Genomic DNA, 15,625 nt, shown 5'->3' with positions numbered 1-15,625 from the left:
TGCTGGTGAGAGCTGTTTGACAGTGGAATACACTGCCTTGGGGAATAGTGGAGTTGTGTTCTTTGGAGGCTTTTAAACAGAAGCTGGATGACCATCTGTCTTTGATTGTGTGTTCTTAACAGAAGGGAGTTGGACTGGATTTTCCTTGTGGTCTCTTCCAACTATAAATCTGTGATCTTAAAAACGTACAAAACTTGAGATTAAAACAGTATTAAACTAAAAACAGAATAAAAATCATTAAAACATTACTTTAAACAAAGATTAAAAACAGTACAACATGATAAAAAGCCCTTCTCTTGTTAACTAATTTTCAAAGGCTTGCTGGAATTGAAAAGTCTTAACTTGCTGTTGAAAAGACAACAAAGGAACAGGCATCTTGAATTGTCATCTTGATCATTCTCTTGCTATGGGTGGTTTTTTTTTTTTTTTTTTGTGTGTGTGTGTGGGTGGGGGGGGGTACCTAAATTGCTCCAAATTAATTTTTGTTCGGGAATGAATAAATCAGCTCACTTGATTTCCCCAAATCTCATTGAATTCCCTGAAATTTACTTCTAGGTAAATGAGTATAGGATTGCAGTCAGGCTGCTACCACATTGCAGATTAATGGAGTTTGGCATTGCTTTTACTGGCATGGCTCAATGATATGGAATCCTGGGATTTGTAATTTGTTGTGGCACCAGCATTCTCTGACAGAGAAGGTTAAATCTCTCACAAAACTATAAATCCCATAGCATTGAACCATGGCAGTTAAAGTGGTGTCAAACTGCATTAATTCTGCAGTGTAGATGCAGCCTAAGAAATCTAAATGGTTCATTATGTTCTGTAATCCATGTTGAAAAGGATTCCTCCAAAAAAGAAGGATGAAAGAAAAAGAAGACAGAGAAAGCACAACTGCTGTAAAATATTTGGTGGTGGTTGTGTGCCTTCAAGTTGTTTCCGACTTATGGCAACCCTATCATACGATTTTCTTTGAATGATTTGTTCAGAGGAAGTTTGTCACTGCCTTCCTCTGAGGCTGAGAGAATGTGACTTGCCCAAGGTCACATCATGGATTTTATGACCCAGCTGGCATTCGATCCTTGATCTCCAGAGTTGTAGTCCAATTTTTAAACCACAGTGCCAATATTTTTGACCTGCCACTTAAAAAAAACAAGACTTCTCATTAGAATGGTATGGTTATCCATACGTGAATATATTAATCTAAAATCTTTAGTGTTCTCCTTTTGGAGAACCTTGCCCTTGCAACCTTAAAGTAACAGATGTTCCAGTTTGCCAGTAATATAGGTAATACTTAGTGGTACCATAGCCCTTTAAAAGAAAGGAGGAGGAAAAAAAAAAGAGAAAGAAAGGGGGAGCCAGAGCATTTGCTGCATTGAACTACCTTAGGTCAGCTGCAGCAGTGCTCACCCATGGGTCTTCCAAAACAGCTGATTTTACAGAAGGCACACACGCCCCTCAAGTTGCAGATGCAATCAAATCCAAACAACCAAGGGAAGAAATGATATAATACTCTGGCCAGTGCGTGGATGCTGTTTATAGAGAAACAGTCTGATACAGTGGCTGGCCTGTGTTGGTGCAGATTTCTCACCTGCTGATGTAAGTACTGGCTCAAGACAAAACTGCTCAGTCACCGCAGTTGCATGGATGAGATTTTTTGCTTTCTTTGTCCTTAATTCATTGCAAATTGTTGATTAATTTCAGTAAGCACTTTCATCTGTAGATCTAGGTTTTTTCCCCATCCTTAAAAAGTGTGGTTCATTTGCAGATGGATCAAAAAGTAGGAATTTGTGCCTTCTGTTTTTGTTGGGCTCTGAAGGTACTGTGGATGTGTGAACAAGCTTTTCTTTGGGTGGGTGCCTTAACTCATTGGTGCAGTGATCCTATGTAACCTCATTATTGGTACAGCCAGAGTCTCTAGCAGATATTACCCTTGAGCATTGATTTCATGGTGCAGCCTTTGTTTGAAACAACAAAACTGACATCATCAGCAACTAAACATATTCATTACACGGCTGGCTGTAACAAAGGGCTCTCCTGTTTATAGTAAAAAGTAATTTTTTTAATGCAATGACATTAGGAATGGTTTATCCTCATCCTTGCAGATTTTCCAACGACCTCACAAAGCAGATGTCACGTATGACTGATAGAGCAAGTAATCCAAAGGTTTTGAGGCTTCATAAAACAATGATTTCAAAATCTATTTTAGGACTTTCCTTGTACCATATATTTTGGCAGCTGCTTTTCAGTTAATCTATTCCCTCTGTCTGGAGATAAGCTTGAAATGTTGTATTCTTATAACAGGTGAAGAAAAGATTGTTTTTCAACTCATACAGAGACAATTGTTCAGTAAAGAACGTCTTAATTGCAGCTGACCTCTTTGGTCTCATCCCATACTATGTCAAATTGATTGCTTTTGGTTCATCTGGATTCGGTAACAAAATCATTGGGTAAGTGATGAATCAAAGGGCTGCCATCTCTCATTTCTCTGTAAGACTTTCTTTTAAAAAATAATCTCATTTAATCCTAGGGCCCCACTGAAAATGACTATTTATGCAAGATAAGGTTACTCCAGTATTGCCTTGTTTGACATTTATGCTGAATTTTGTCTGAATTTTTCTGGAAAAAATAGACCTTCGGAGGGGCTGGTGTCACTCTAGATATAGGTGCTGATCCCATTTAAATGCATGTGATACAACAGCCGGAATAAATTTACTTTAATTTCTACATCGCCAAAGAGCACTGCTGAACATCAGACTCTTGTTTGTTATTTATTGTTTTCTGATATAAGCTTCTTTAAGGACACTGAGGCAATGTGCATCCACATTGCAGAAATAATTCATTTTGACACCACTTTAACTGCCATGGTTCAATGCTATGGAATTTTGGGATTTGTAGCTTTGTGAGACATTTAGCCTTCTCTGTCAGAGATCTGGAGCCACAGAAAGCTACAAATCTCAGAATTCCATAGCAGTGAGCCATGGCAGTTAAAGTTGTTTCAAACTGGATTATTTCTGCAATGTGGATGCAGCCAGCATGAACAACAAGAAGATTTGATTCTAGGGAAACATGATTGGCTTCAGGTTAAGCATGTATAAAGATTTTTTTCTCCTTGTGTGTGAATATTTCCAGTGCTCATTCTAGTCCAGCATATGGGAAAGTTACTTTTTCTTTTTGACTTTTGACTCCCAGAATCCCATAGCCAGGATGGCCACTGGTCTTAGACTTGTGGAGTTGGAAGAAACTACAAAGGCCTTCCAGTCCAACCCACTGCCCTACAGGAATACATAATCAAAGTACTGGCTTTTTGGTCACTGCTTCCTTTTCACCTGATCACCCTGGGAACAGCAACTGAGCAACTGGCTGACCAGGAACCGAGAAGACTACCAAGTTTCATGCAATCCTCATCCCCACCATGGTCCTAAAGACTACTGGCTCCCCTTTTCTTTCTTGTACACCAATACTTTGACTGAAAGCCCCCTTGTCACCCCCTTTCCCCCCCACACACACTAAAGCAAAATCTTTTTATTCATATACTATGTCGAGGGGGGGGGGGGGACACATCCACAAGGGAGGTAATAGGGGGTCCCAAGACTGAAAATATTTAATACCATTGCACTATACCAAGCATTATAATTTCCAATGAGCCAGACCATTTCATGATGTGTCCAAAGTACAATAGCCTCTGTTTGATCATCTTTGGTTCAAGTGAGTTCAGACCTGATTTGAGGTAGTATCAATTCATTTCTTTTTAACAGTCCGTGGTATCTATACAACACTTCTTCAGCACCACATTTCAGATTAATTGGTTTTCTTCATTTCAGCTTTTTTTACTTTTCAGCTTTCACAACCATACATAGGAGATTATCACACATGCTTTATCCTGTTGTTTTCCTGACAGGATAAATGCACATTGAAGTTCAAAGACTGGTCATACTGCATTCTCTCGTTGGCAGCCCATCTGATTTTCCCATCCTTGAAAAGTCCCGGGATAAGCCTGGGTTGCAGATGGGCTGCTGATGGGAGACTGCAGTAAAGCCTGTCTTTGAACTTAAATGCACGTTTATCCTGTTGGGAAAACGACAAGATAAAGCATATGTGATAATCCCCATAGAAATCAGAAATACTATGGCATGATTCTGACTTTGGTATTTAACATCTTTCCACTTGAATATTGCGGCCTCCACAAATTATCTGCCATGCCTTGCTTTATAAATTCATTCTCTGTATCCTACATTAATGGAAACAATCTATTTCTGATGATGGACAGAAGGGCCAGGTAATGACCAGTTAAGGGTAAATAAATAGGTAACATGGCACTATTCCTATAAACTGGTCAAGAAGATTCCCATCTTGACCATGAAAGCCACTGGGTGACCTTGGACAAGTCACATGCTCTCAGCCTCAGGGGAAGGCAATGGCAAACCTCCTCTGAACAAATCTTGCCAAGAAAACCCCATGATAGGGTCGCCTTAAGGTCACCATAAGTCAGAAATGACTAGAAGGCAAACAACAACAAATTATTATTATTATTATTATTATTATTATTATTATTATTATTATTATTAACCTTTATTTATAAAGTGCTGTAAATTTACACAGCGCTGTACATACAATCTTTTAGTCAGACGGTTCCCTGCCCTCAGGCTTACAATCTAAAAAGACATGACACAAAAGGTGAAGGGATGTTTTAAACTGCATCTTATTTTTAAACTGCAGCTATGTTTATTATTATTATTATTATTATTATTATTATTATTATTATTATTTTGTAAGCCACCTTTAGGCAGGGTGTAAATAAGATGATTGGCTGATTTTTCATCTGGTTTTTGATATTCTTTGGGACAGGTATTTGAATGACTATATCTCCCTACTACAAGAACCGACCTGGGTTCTGTAATCCTAAAAGGAAGGCTTTCTTTTGCACCTGTATAGCCTCTTAATTGTGCTTCGAATACTTTCCCTAGTGATCTATTCTGTCAGTTTCTGATTTTTCAGGTAGTGGTGAAATGATGTCCTCTAATCATGTGCTAATATCCTTTCACATGACATAGTTATAGCACTCCACTTTAACTGCAATGACAATATTCCATGGAATTCTTGCAGTTTAAGGAGTGGTATTTAGAACCACCAGCCAGAGAATTCTAGTCCTTCACCAAACTACAAACTCCAGAATTCCATAGGAAGGACCTGTTGCAGAAGACTTTGATCTTCCTGGGCATTCCATCTCTGACCTTAGAACTGTGGTCCTTGAAGAAAAAACTATAAAAGAAGATTGGAAATTGCTGAATTGGAATATATCCACAAACTCCAATCCATCAAGTGGGCTGAAGAGATTCAATGGCTTCCTGACAAATAGTTTTTTGTGGGTTTTTCGGGCTATGTGGCCATGTTCTAGACACACTTTATATATTGTGACACTGGTTAACAACCACACCTCATGAGGATGCTCTTAGCCAATTTATCACACCTCATTTCTAGTTCCCAGCCTGCATGCACCACATTTCAAAGCTCCTTCCACCACTGATATGTTCATCCAGCCACCCCAGCCTTAGGCATCATCTTTCCTCCTGCCTTTGTCACTAAATAACCATAGTAAAAACTGAACTTGTCACCTCATTACCATATGTATAAGTTTTGAATTTCTACACCTATTCATATATAGGAGATTATAAAGATCCTTCCTGGGCACCAGTTTACTCCATGCATCTGAGGAAGTAGACCCGAGACTACCAAAACTTGTGCTACAAATTCTTTTGCTCAGTTAGTCTCAGAGGTGCTGCAAGAAACCTTTGGATACTGATATAGTAATCATAATATTAGTACAATGCTTCCTTCTCAAGCACATCTCAGTTTATGGGAGTGTTATTATTGACTAATTTAATTTGTTTCCCATTCTGTTTTGTTATCAAAGTCTATAATGGATGAGTCCATCATTGGATCTGTATTATGTCCCATTTGAAATTGTTAACAAATTGGTTGTCCTGGATGTTTTATATCATTATTATTATTTTTTAAAAAATGCAAGGACAGTATTAATTAAATCATCAGCTCCCAACCAGCAAAAACCAAGATATGATATTAGGGAAAATTAGAAAGACTGTTTAAGGAGAAATTAAGAGATTATTCATCTCAACGCCGCTATTTCTGATCAATAAGAAGTACACTGGACCCTCCACATTCACTGGGGTTAGGGACATGGGACTCCCATGAAAGTAAATAAAAAACACACTATTTTGTAAGCTGAGAGAACATCTCTCTAGGAATCTCTAGGTCCTCCAGGACAATTCTATGGTCAACATCTGCCAGAAGTTGACCACAGAATTGTGCTGGAGGATCTGCAAATGCCTAGGGAAGTGTTCTCTCCAAGAATGTCTAGTTCTTCCAGTGTGACTTTTGGCAGAAGTGGACAATAGGGCCCAAACAGACAGGCCAAAATAAAGCTGCTTTGAGTCACTTTGGAGGTATGCTGTTCAAATGATGCATGCGTTCTAAGAGGCCAAAAGCTGCGCCAAAGCCTGCTCCAGCCCAATAAAGTCACACTGGAAGACCTAGAGATTCCCAAAGAGAACATATTAATCAAATCAGTGAATAAACAAAGCTGCAAAAGTCAAAGCCGCAAATGGGGATGCTCCACTGTGAAACCTTTCAGGACAGAATCAGGAAACAAGAACCATTTTCTTAACTTTGGAAGCATCCTTTGCTCAGTGGAATGTTCTTTGTGAGTAAGCATTATAGAAATTAGATGCCACGAGGAAGGGCATTACAAGTCAGGGTAACATACAGTTCTATGGGAGATACTATGCTATGTTTTAATTTCTTTTTTAGTTTTTGCCCTTGAAAAAGCAATACTCCATCAGAGTTTAAAGACTACTGTGTAAGCAGCTCCATAAGATGCTTTTTCTTCTTTATTGCCATAACATACACATCATTTCAGCTGCTGCCAGGAAATTCAGTTTCTGCTGCATTAACTCTCCATGAAAAATTAATGCTGTTTACTGCTTTGAACTTCATGATGCATTTTTGTTCATCTGGCTACACAGAGCAGGTCAGAACAAAATGTGTATATGCTTACACAGAAGACAGCCTTTAATTGTGAATGCTACTGAGTGTCTATAACTTGCCTAGTTAATAATGTCTAATTTTGAGGTCACTTTAGTTTGGACACCTAGGGCCTTTTCACACCAGCCCATGTTCCACTAAAGAGGTAGGCAAAGAAGATACCTGCATCATCCGATAGCATTACTATGCTTTGGCAATTGTAATGTTGCCTTTTGCATTTCAGTTTTGATACTGTGATTGCAGCTATCATTGCGCTGTAACTTTGTCACGTGGGGCAGTTTTGGATGGCCTCCCAGTACCTTCTGACACTTTTCTCTGCCCTTATCTTTTGGGGGATGCCCTTCATCCTTTGGAGGGAGCAACTTGGATTTGTGTCACTAAGAGCAAGGAATCTGTGGAAACTCCAGTGAGAAATCAGAGACATTGGCTTAAATCCAAAGTTGTGCTAGCAGCCACCTGCTGCCCTAAATTTTCACCCAAAAATTGTCCTGAAGGGATTTCCAGCCTACTGGAGCAGATTTTAAGGGTGCAAGCAAGAGCCTTTTGGAGGAAGGATAATCTGTAACTCTATAAGCAGAAAAAACTCACTGGAGCATGGCTTTTCTATGTTTAGCCTGGCAGCTGCATGATCTACAGCTACTGCAGAATCCAGGGCCAGATTTTTATCTAAACTACCTTGATAGCTTCACTTTTCCTAGATTTCTTTATTCCAAATGTCTTGAACCACAACTCTCATCATCCCCAAGGCCAGAATTGGGATGGTATTCACTGCATAGCACTATAGTTATGGTGCTTACATATTTGTAACTACCCAACAGCATTCTGGCGAAGGTCCCCTTCCAAAAAAACTACAAGTGGATTTTCAGCCATGTGTACATGTGTGTGGGTGTTTGTTTGAGGATTCCAGCATAGCAAATTGGCTTTCTGAATCTTCACAGTTGACTACTCCTGGACTAAAATGTAAGTCTGAACATGGGCTCATTACATTCTTAGGACGATATCAGAAACGCCAGAAAGCTATACATCTCTGTTTATGATTTACTGCCTATTTTGCTGGCATCTGTATATACTCTGATGCTGATGGCAATGAAGATGTTGTTGTTTTTATGTACCTTCACTTACGACCCTGCCATAGGTTTTTTTGTTTTGTTTTGTTTTTTGGAGGAGGTTTGCCATTGCCTTCCCCCTTAGGCTGAGAAAGTGTAACTTGCCCAGGGCTTCAAGAGATGTTCTAGCCCAACTACTCCATACTGATTCTTGAAGAACTGGTATCACCTTGAATACACAAAATCTAGTCTGATTTTGAAGATTGAAAAGATTGGGCCTGGCTGGTATTTGGAGGGGGACCATGAGAGAAGAGAAGAGAGGAACCAAATATCTCCAACTAGGCTGAAAATAATACTATGTGAAGTCTCGAAGTCCCTCTGAAGTCAGAGTTGACAATAATGGGCTAGTTGAACCAATATCTGAATCAGTACAGTATAAAACAGCCTCCTAAGTAATTGTAAGCCATCCTTAGTGCTAGAATATAATCTCATGAAATCATGGCTTCCTGTCCTGTTGAAACCACAAAATACATGTTTTCTGGTGGTGGCGGCTGTTTAGATCTTAAATGCTACAGTATATTGTGTTGTTTTTCTTTATTGCTAACCCATGAAATATATATAAGTGTGCAGAAGTTTGCTCTCTAGCACAAAACTACAGCTTCTAATGAAATCATTGTCTAGGCTTTTCCAGCACTGTGCTTGTTTAGCTCACTGCATGAACAGTCAGTAAAGTTTTATGTCTTCCCAGGAGTGATACAGATTTCATTTTTTTTAAAAAAAATCTACCAATAAAAGTTCTAATTAAAATTTATCTGATCCTATCCAAGGAGCTGCTCACTTATAGTCCCTAATTGTAAACTGATGTACGTTGTCTGTACAGAGTTTTTCTAGATGGAGTGGGTAGCTTCAGCCAAAAAGAAATGTTTTTTGCTTTGAACTACATGTTTTAAGTGTCTTAGGTCCCACACAGACAGGCCAAAATAAAGCGGCTTTGGGTCACTTTGGAGATATGCTGTTTAAATGATACATGTGTACTAAGAGTCTGGAAGCCGCACCAAAGCCGCAATCCAGTCCTAAGGACTGGAGCACAACTTTGGCGCAACTTCCGGACTCTTAGGCGCTGTACAGACCGGCGCTTTGCACTGGCCTGTACACATACTAGGGTTGCCTCGGGGTGTCCTTTCCAGATGCCCCGCAACCCTAGTACATTGTAATGGTGGCGCCCTTTCTACATGGGCGCCGCCATTATGATGTCACAGCCACGCCGCCTCCAAATGGGGCGGCGTGGACGTGATGTCTTGACGCTGCTGAAGGGTGCCTGTGGAGCCCTTTCAGCGGCACCGAAAGGAGCTCCGAAATGGAGCTCCTCCCTTTGTTTGTGTAGCTGGCGCAGCCTTTACAAGGCTGCGCCAGCAACACAAAAGAGAAAGGGGCCGAGTGGCCCCTTTCTCCCTTTCCCCGCCGCTGTCGGGGTGTTCTTGGGGCATGAAGCCCCAAGGACACACCTTTCCAGGCCGCAGGGAAGCAGCCTTTTACCACTTCCCCGCGGCCTGGAAAAGCAGCAGATCAGAGCCTCAGGGCTGCTGCTGTGGCAGCTGAGACCCCGATCCATCAGGGAAAGGGGCGGGTGCAGGCCGCCCCAAAGGGGCAGTCTGTACACTGCCTTAGTATGCATGCATCATTTAAACAGCATACCTCCAAAGTGACTCAAAGCAGCTTTATTTTGGCCTGTCTGTATGGGGCCTTAGGTGCCTTACAGATGGGCCTAAGCGGCGCCGTCATTGCGCCAGGAATACGCGCGAGGGGCGGCACTTCTGGACGCGCCTTGCCCCTCGCGCGTATTCCGTACGGCAAGATGGCGGCGCCCTATACAGACGGGAGCGGCCATCTTGACGTAACGGACGCATAGCTTCCGGACGTCTAAACCCGGAAGAGACATCGCGAATGCGCACTTTGGCACTTGCGACGTCTCTTCCGGGTTGCCGGAAGGAGCGCGATTTTCACGCTCCTTTTTTACAGCGCGGGGGAGTCACGCGGTTTGGCTGCAGTGGCTTCCCCGCGCTACAACCGGCAGCGGCCCAAGACCACCCCTTTTGGGCGGTCTGTAACGGGCCTTAGTCTCTGAATTTGAGCTCCATTTTCAATCTCACACTTAGCAAGCAATACAACACAAGCAGCAACTAAATTATATATCCCATTGTATGCTATAAAATATGTTTTTGTTAAATGAAAAGAAACTATTGGGGAATCTCTAGGTGAAAACCTACTATACACCCAAAGACTTTAAAATTACCACCCAGATTCAGTTGCTCTTATACATGCAGCCTAGCATTCTTGAGATAGTGCTTAAGAACACAAAGACACAAATGGAACAATCTCATGGTTTGGGTGATGGTTTTCCCTTATGAAATATACTTCTCAAGTGTGCAGCAATGTCACAATCACCATTTTCATTCTTATGTAATATCCTAGAGATACATTTTCAGCATGGTTGAAGTTTCAGATGACATATGGAATTCTAACATCAAAAGGAGAGAGCCACTCAGCTAAATTTCATGACTAAATATGAACACTCTGTCATCACATGTTTCTTGCATGCCATACCTCTTCTGTCGGCAAATGGTACACAGCTGAGAATCTCCTGGGCCCCATGTGGCTGAAGATTATATGAGGCTTATTAACAATAAATATTTGAGCAGGTTTAGTTTATATTGTTGTTTCTTGAATCTTGAGATACTTTATTGACTTGAAAATATGTTATCTCTGATTTGCAGTCAAACAGAACCCAAACCACTCTGATTTTGTTTCTTCTCAGCAGTTTGAACAGAGCTTGGAAAAGTTTTTTTGTTTTTGTTACAGCTCTAAGAATCTGCAGCTGGCTGGAGGATTCTGGCGGCTGTAACCTAACCAAGAACTTTTCTAATGTCTCACCTTGAAAATGTTTAGAATTTTAAAGATTTATATTGTAAAACCTTTTAGCAGGCAATTAAAAAGTCCTCATAGTTGGACCAACTATGAATCAATGGTTAGATCAAAATATAGTTAAATCCAGTGTTTCGAAGGCTGTGCTCTAGGAATACATCCATTGCACAATGGCCAAAAAAGTACAACTGCATGTGTAAGGCAACTTGGAACTACAGTATATGACATCCACATTTTCTGACCTAACAGTTTACACCAGTGTGAACAGAACAGAGAAAACAGAAAGCAAAAACCCAGGCAGTCTTTAGGACCAAAACACACTGCAGAAATAATCCAGTTTGAGACCACTTTAACTGCCCTGGCTCAATGCTACGGAATCCTGGAAACTGTAGTTTTTGTGAGACATTTATCCTTCTGTCAGAGAGCTCTGGTGCCACAATAAATTAAAATTCTCAGGATTACCTAGCACTGAGTAAAGGCAGTTAAAGCAGTCTCAAACTGGATGCTTTCTGCATTGTATTTTGGATCTTACACCACTGACCCCTGTGGGCATTTCTTATGTTCTGTGTCACTGCACACTTATTACATTCAATTAAAATATTTCACTTTCAACAGTAAATCCATCATAACCTGGCTCAGCAGAATCAGTATAATAGTTTGATTACAAGAACAAATGTGCAGAATAAGATACATGGCCTTAATTTTAAAGGTGCCATGAAACTCTTTGTTGTTTTGCTTTGACAGACTGACATGCCTGCTCCTTTGAAGTTTGTTACACAGCATTTCCTCCTCTTTTACTATGAATGAAAGCTTTCTTGGGAATCAATTGCTGGAAACCATCCCACTTTGGAATCTATTACAGTTTTTATATCAAACCAAAGCCTAGAGAACAGATGACATGCTCCTCTTTCTGTGGAAGGAAAGTTTCACTCCCATGGCTAAACTTCTCTAGCCTATGTGTGCCTCTTGTTTTTAACCACAAATCTTTCTTGATTACTTAATGTTTGTTTCAATGGATTCCTCTGAAATTTATGCCAAACAAGTATATTTCCCATTTTTAGTCAACACTAATTTTTATCTTCTCATTATTGGGTCATCTCCCTTTGATGCATGCAGTAACAAGGGATGACATTAAAACTTGCTAAAGGCTGGTTGGTTGGGGGCCAGATCATTATGACAGAGACACATTCACCAACTCATGAATGAATAGTATACTCATTACTGCTGGCAATGCTGTCAGTTTAATGTTACTTTGCTCTGATCCAAGGGTTCTGGCAATAGTTTTAATGAGCAGTGTAGTTTCATCCAAAGTTCACAAATATCAACAGATTATTTGAATATTAATACCCATGCCAACTCTTTTAAACTACTTTTTTAAATAAATAAATCTAATGTTAGTCCCAGATGAAGTAGACTAATTGAAATCAGTGGGACTTCTAAAAGTGGTGACTAACAAGTCCCATTCAACATTTGTCCTGTAGTTGGGACTGGTCAGGCCCCACCTGGAATATTGTGTCCAGTTCTGGGCGCCACAATTCAAAAAGGACATTGAGAAACTGGAGCGTGTCCAAAGGAGGGTGACTAAAATGGTGAAAGGTCTGGAAACCATGCCCTATGAGGAACGACTTAGGGAGCTGGGGATGTTTAGCCTGGAGAAAAGAAGGTTAAGAGGTGATATGATAGCCCTGTTCAAATATTTGAAGGGATGTCATATTGAGGAGGGAGCAAGCTTGTTTTCTGCTGCTCCAGAGACTAGGACCCAGAACAATGGATGCAAACTGCAGGAAAAGAGATTCCACCTCAATATTAGGAGGAACTTCCTGACAGTAAGGGCTGTTCGACAGTGGAACAAACTCCCTCGGAGTGTCGTGGAGTCTCCTTCCTTGGAGGTCTTCAAGCAGAGGCTGGATGGCCATCTGTCGGGGATGCTTTGATTGTGATTTCCTGCATGGCGGGGGGTTGGACTGGATGGCCCCTGTGGTCTCTTCCAACTCTATGATTCTATGATTCTATGACTAATCTTTCAGACTAATCCAGTCTTCTCAAAAGTCCTTTGAGAGTAGCATGTTGCTTATCAACTCTCTGAATACAACTTTCTCCTGGCAACAGTTCTCTCAAATAGTTCAATTATTTCTTGGTCCTCCTGGGTAGGAGGGAGTACATGTTAAAATGTTGTCAACCAAATTATTTCCCAATATTTTTCTCTAACTTACATGTTTATCCTACCTTACCTTCAAGGAGCTTGGTCTGGCCTGATATACCTGCTCTCTTCCCTCTCCTTAACTCTTTTGGTAGAATTCAAAGATATAGCTATGTTAGTCTGTAGAATCAGTATGAAGAGAGATCTTGTAGCACTCTCAGAGAGAGAGAGAGAGAGAGAGAGAGAGAGAACTTCTCAATGGAAATTTTAAATACATTTCCAAAGCAAGGCACATAGGGATGACTTGAAGTCCATTTAGTGCCTTCCACAGAAGTAACTAGTCCCCCCACCCAGACATCAACAAAACTATGACCAGTAAATGAACATTAACATTTAATGAGCTAAAGTAAGTCCAGCCATTGACATGAATGCTGGCTTCTATCATACAGGTGGAGGAAAACAATTTAATATGGAGCACACTCTTTTTGAACTCCATTAAAAGAAAGTCCATTAATAAACAGCATTGTTTGTTTTAACTCTTCCTCAACATTAATATCAAGTTTCAGCTGTTTAATCTATATTTCATTTTTTAAATCTTCCTCTTGTGACTATTTGGGTAAATTGCCTGAACACTTAATTTTATTGAAGCTGTTTTCTCAGCATACTTATTTCTTATAGGCAACAAGCAGGGACTTCACTGTGTTTTATTATGCTTACGTTCCTTAAAAATCCAATTTTAAAAGCCAACATTTTTCAAAAATGGATTTAAAATGCTAGTAGTAATGGTTTTAAGGATCAAGAAATAGCAAATAAATATGAGAGGATTCTCTTCTACATGATAATAGCGGCAAGGACAGTATATGCCAGAAGATGAAAAGAAGAACAAAGTCAAATATAGCAGAATAGATATAATAATAATAATAATAATAATAATAATAATAATAATAATAATTTGTTTTATTTATATACTGCTATTCCAAAGATGTTTGGAAGATGTTTGATTATATAGAAATTGATAAACTAATTAGCCTGATCATAAATAAGTCAAAAGATAGATTTAAGAAAGAGCGGTCAGAAATTGTAGTTTCTGAAGGTAAGCTGGGGGGGGGGGGGAGATAAGAAGGCCATTTTTGGCTCTTTTTCTTGCTGCTGAATTTAAAGACAGCCGTGGGTTCATCTTGCACAGGGTTATCACATCTCAAAAAGTCATTCTGCAAGGTGTGCATATGCATGTATGCATACGCAGTATGAATGTCTGAAATTAATGTTGGTGCTTATAATTCACACATATTTTAATACAAAGAGGTTAAACAGACTGCATTTTCCATCTTTTACTCTAAAGTCTTAGGCATGTTTACTTAAACCTGTGGGATTTACTAAACAGAGGCCCCGTTCCCACTGGCCCAGTTAACGTGGGTAGAACTGGGTAGATCCGGATGCCCCTCCCCCGAATCTCTCCATGAGCAAGTGCCCACTATGATTGAGGGGCATTTTAACCCGAATGCCTTATCAGGTTTAACTTGAGGGCGCCTGCTGTCAATCAAGCAATCGTCATAGGTGATGTTTGCAGGGGCATTGGAAGTGTCTTCCCCCTCCTTTTTTTAAAGAGCCATGCACAATGCCCCAAAGTGCGCACCTTTTGTCAATTTAAAATGTCTTTTGTGTGTGTGTGTGTGGGGGGGCATTTGGGTGAATGCAGGGTATGATCTGCCCTTGGCCCCATTTTCAACCCCAAAATGCAAGTTAATGCATCCTGTATCCCCCACTCCTTGCCACCCCAGATTGCCTCTTACACATGTAGTAGTGGTAATAATAATAATAATAATAATAATAATAATAATAATAATAATAAATTCCTCACCTCGGAAATGCCAGAAAAGGATGCAATTGCCTTGCATTCTTTTTTGCTTTTAAAAGCAGTTCAGGGCTGCTCCTGAATTCCTTGCAAAAGCATGTATCGTTTTGCCAGTTGCCTAATTGACAAGAGCAACAAATGTAACATTCACATTTTTGGATTGGTTGGCAAAGGAAAAAAAGGCTAGCCCATTTGCAACATTTCCCCTTTGCTGGAAGCCAGCAAATGAAAGGGAAATGGAACAAGCTGCCAGCCACATTCATTCTATCTATCTATCTATCTATCTATCTATCTGCCAAATAAAACATATTTTGTCAAAATTAATTTTAAAAAAATAAAAAAGGGAGGAAAGTGCCTGATGGGAGCTCCGTTCATGCCCTGCCTTTGACCTGAACTGAACTGACCCCTTTCCTCCTGCTTACACTTTGCCATTGCCTTCCACTGAGGCTGAGAGAGAGTGGCCTGTCAGTTCCAGCTGACCCATGGAATCAGTTGGGAATAAAAGGGAAATGCAGCGCAGGCATTCTGACTGTAGCATCCGCATATAACACTAATAATAATAATAATAATAATAATAATAATAATAATAATAATAATAATAAT

The 15,625-nt window shown here is 40.2% G+C and overlaps 1 protein-coding gene across 1 annotated transcript in view; it reads left to right on the top strand.

The window, feature by feature from the left end:
* The first annotated feature begins 1,377 nt into the window (after positions 1-1,377).
* SACS (sacsin molecular chaperone) overlaps positions 1,378-15,625 on the top strand; it is a 63,809-nt gene continuing 49,561 nt past the window's right edge. Inside the window, 2 exon segments of the mRNA XM_042458598.1 lie at positions 1,378-1,596; positions 2,302-2,447. The gene's annotated coding sequence lies outside the window, so the exon portion shown is untranslated.

The sequence above is a fragment of the Sceloporus undulatus genome, chromosome 3 (genome assembly GCF_019175285.1).
Source record: "Sceloporus undulatus isolate JIND9_A2432 ecotype Alabama chromosome 3, SceUnd_v1.1, whole genome shotgun sequence".
In the NCBI taxonomy this organism is placed as follows: Eukaryota; Metazoa; Chordata; class Lepidosauria; order Squamata; family Phrynosomatidae; genus Sceloporus; species Sceloporus undulatus.
Note: the sequence above shows the minus strand (reverse complement) of the source record. Positions and strands in the feature narration are given on the sequence as shown.